Source organism: Pinus tabuliformis, chromosome 8 (assembly GCF_031772625.1).
Source record: "Pinus tabuliformis cultivar Carrire ecotype Pingquan chromosome 8, CPIR1, whole genome shotgun sequence".
Classification (NCBI taxonomy): domain Eukaryota; kingdom Viridiplantae; phylum Streptophyta; class Pinopsida; order Pinales; family Pinaceae; genus Pinus; species Pinus tabuliformis.
The window spans coordinates 1182420886-1182425104 of NC_142294.1; the positions used below are offsets into that span (position 1 = coordinate 1182420886).

Below are 4219 nucleotides of genomic sequence, written 5' to 3' on the forward strand. Positions count from 1 at the left end.
TCATAGCTAATAAATTAATAATTCATTGCTAAATTAAAAACATCTAAAATTTATTAGTTTTTAATTAATAATTCATTGCTAAATTAAAGACATCCTAAATTTATTTGTTATTTTTAACATCTCACAGCTAATGAATTATTTATTAATTGATTTAAAACAAAACAAAAAAAAACTTATAATCATATTACTATGAAAAAAACCAGTACATATTCTACCAATACCACTATCATATGCCTTATACGGAAAGTGAAACTAAAATATTATATCCTTCAGCATATGCTACCATTTTGTCGTCCTGATTAGCTGAAAAGTATATCCGATCTTCCCTAATACATCAAAATGAGCTCCAGATAAGCAAGTATACGTCATATACTATCAAAAGACAAATATAACAAAACTAAACTTCTGAAAATTACTTCCCCACCACTAGCTGGAAAAAGATCAGCACGTTGGAATAGATCCTCGCCACTGGGGAGAAAGCTGTGACTGCAACACCTCTTTTTTGATAGCTCGCATAAAGGAGATGTTATCAAAGGATTTCTTCAAATTCTCAATGCGAAGCATCCAATTTACCAGATTAGGTAGGGGAACAAAGACCATTCAATGATTACCCTTGCTTCTCCATAAATGGCTATCTGTTCCAAATTCTGGCATTATACAATAACCCCCATAGCGACAACTTCAGCTCTTGTATTTGTACCTTCTCCACCATACCAGTTTATAAGAAGAATTTTGTAAAGTTAAATGGCGATAATTAATTGATTATAATGTGAATGTATTATCCTTTAGAATGGTTTTTAATTTCTCTCGGCTAATCAATATATCTGAAATTTATTATTTTTTAATTATTTTTAACATCTCACATTCATTGATTAATATGTATGTGCGATTCTTAGGTTTTTTACTTAATTATTTTTTTTTCCAGTTCTCTTTTGAATTTTATAAATCATTATAAAAGTAAATATATGAATGCATCTATTTTTATTTTTATTTTTTGTAACTTGTCTGAACAAATCAATTAACATTGATCTTTCAACTTGTAAGAATAACAAATTGCAAATAAATTATTGTTGCTCTGGGTAAAAGACAACAAATTATGATGTACATGGCCGTCATAAGAATGCAGTAAGGAAAGTCAATAGAAACAGAAACAATCGATTTCAATATCTACGTAATGACACTTTCGCTAAATCTATTACCCTGTAACCTCTTATGCTTTTAAGACTGTCCAGTTTCTTCAATATTGGCTCGATAGTGCAGTTATTACCCTGTAGCCTTTCTGTTTCCGCAACGAAACTGTATATGCTAAACAATCACATTGACAAAGAAAGACTCTGGTTAGGGTTCTTATAGTCATCAGAGGAGGAGGGGGAGGAAAAGGAATGCATGAAGTCCGAAATGCGTTTCAACATGAGATACGCATTCTCAGATTTGGGATTGAAGAGATGGAACACGTGGCCTTCGCCTTCCGTCATAACCAGATCAGCGTCTTTCCCTGCCTTCTTTAAACCTTCGTAGTACAGAATAGCGCGATCTGTCAGCAGATCCTTCTCTGCCACGAATACAAGCATTCGTTCATACACCAGAGTGGACAGATCAGGAGAACGGGGTCCAACTGGGTTGCTAAAAGGGTGGTCTTTATCCTCCCCTGGGGGAAGGACGATGCTCCATATTGCATCCGACAACTCCTTAAAACCCTCCGCCTCCGCCTGTGGCCCAACTTCGCGGCCAACTAGTTCTTTCCCTTGAAAGCCGGGGTGAACCAGAATGGCCCCTTGGAAACGCAGGCCATCCCATTTCCTTCCACTCGCAAGGATTCCCAACTGATGCACGATGTTGCCTCCGGCACTGTCACCTGCCACGAACACCTTCCTAAAATCTGCGCGTGAAGCGAGCCACGGATCCACAGACCCCCCATCCAGCGCTACTGCTTGATGGTCTAGCCATTCAAGAACGCCAAAACAATCGTCATAAGCAGTAGGGAGGCGATGCTCGGGTGCTTTCCTGTACTCCACCGATAGGCATATCACCTTCGCCTCTTTAGCCACTTCACTGACATAGTTGTGATAAAACGGCGAGACAGCCGATCCGATACAGAAACCCCCTCCGTGAATGTACACAAGTACCGGAACTTTCTGTTTTCCCTCACTCTCTTCGAACGGAGGAAGGAAGAGTCGAACGGAGACGCCTGTTTCAGGATCGATGACCACGTCCTTCGATGGCACTCCTCCCTTGGATTCATTACCGAGCAGCGGAGAAGGGGGGACGGTACCCTCGTCGAGCAAGCGTTCAAGCGTCCCGTCTTCGTATATCCTCAGCAGACCGGGAGCCTCAGCTACGATAGATAAAGAAGAAGATGATTCCTCCATAGGTATGCCGTTGGTAGTGTTTTTATCAATAGCTAAGCCGAGAGGGAGGAACGCAGATAAGAATATATTTACAAACCCCAACACCAGATCCAGATGCTTGCGTTTAAAGCTCCAGAGACCCTGATAATTCCCAAACATACCATGACTTTAATAACGAACCTTAATGTTCCATTAATATCGTATCATAAACCAGGAAATGTTTTGGACCTTACTTTCATGAAATGCTTACCGGGCCCCTTACGTAATTTGGTGCAAACTTTTGACTAAAAAACGCTAGTTTCCATACGGTCCACCGGTCACTGTCCAATGAGCTTTGGTATCACCATCAATTACGAAAGGTTTATTTTAAAATTTGTAGGACGGTTCTGAAGTTTTCAAATGAATGGTTTAAAATTTTACTCATATACATTAAAAAAAAAAAAACCTAATTGATATAAACAAATAAAAAGAATTAGTGATTTTAATTATGGAGACTCCAAAATAAATATTGCATTATTCAACACCCAAATTATTAAGATTTTGAGATGAGATTGGAAGATAACACCCATATTACTAAGATTTTCAGATGAGATTTGAAGATAAACATAGATTCATTTATAATGTATTTTTGGACTTATAAAAAAGGTTTATCTCTGTCTTTAGTCATACCATGTGATGTTACAATGTATACACTTAAGCATAACACAAAAACATTGAAGTCTAAAGTTTAAAGATTGAGACTCAGACATGTCCATACCCAATAGCCATTGTAATTTTATATGAAACACTCATTGAGGCTTTTTCTTTGTTTAGGTGAAATAATAGTTTTTTGTTTGATTATGAGAATTTTATGTAGTTTATTTAGTGTTGGCACATTGGTGATAGATAAAATGAGTCTATTTATTAGTTTGATTAGAAAACAAATATATTTTGTAGTTGGATATGAGAATCTCAAATGTGTGGTTACTAAGGCTATGATGCTCTCAATAAATTCACACTTAAATATAAAAACAACTAGGTTTGTGCCTTTTAGGTGTTAGCCTATGAGAAGATTATAAATTTCTTCAAAATTCATGCTTACATATTATTATTTCTTAAAATGTTCTCTCAAATTCTTATTAAAAATGGCTTCAAATCTGTGTTATTATTTATAAGATCCTCTTTAAATCTAACTCATCAAATTATAAGCCAAAATCAAAATTAAAAACTTTTTAAGAATAATTTAATATAATTTGTAAAACTTTTGAAATTACGTAAATAATAACCATATATAATTACACCAAATTATTAATTAATTTAACAGTCAGTATTACAATTTTTTTTTACAAATTGACTGTAGCCATCTTTTAATTATATTGTTTTGGAAAATATTTCCCATCTTTTCAATTATATTGTTTTGGAAAATATCTCCCATCATAATCCATGTATAGTGACAGTGAGGTGTAGTTTGATTGCTAAGACTTTGTCCCTATGCGTGGTAAATTATATTGGTTTGGTAAAAGTCTTCGGAACCCCAAAGTTTCTCTAACAACTTCTTTCCTATCGCGTGTCGTGTAAGGTGCCACTGCCCTCTCGGAAACTTTTTAAATTCCATCGTTGAACGTCCCCTGCGCTCGAGAATCATTTTAATTTCCGTATGACTTGAACAAAGCATGTATCTAAACTTTTAATTAGATAAGTACAATATGTCTCAATCATACACGTCGCCGTAATAATTTAATTTAAAACCCATGTGCAAATATCGTAATTTAAAACCCATGTCCACATTACTTGACACAAGTTAATTTAAAACCCATGGTTATTATGGATTCTGAATATTTGAATGTCCCGGCTACTATTGTTATAGATATTCTAGAATCCATGATAACCGG

At 35.5% G+C, this 4219-nt stretch overlaps 1 pseudogene; it reads right to left on the minus strand.

The window, feature by feature from the left end:
- Nucleotides 1-1074: 1074 nt before the first annotated feature.
- On the minus strand, nucleotides 1075-2596 carry LOC149239568 (2-hydroxyisoflavanone dehydratase pseudogene; annotated as a pseudogene).
- Between the last annotated feature and the right edge of the window lie 1623 nt (nucleotides 2597-4219).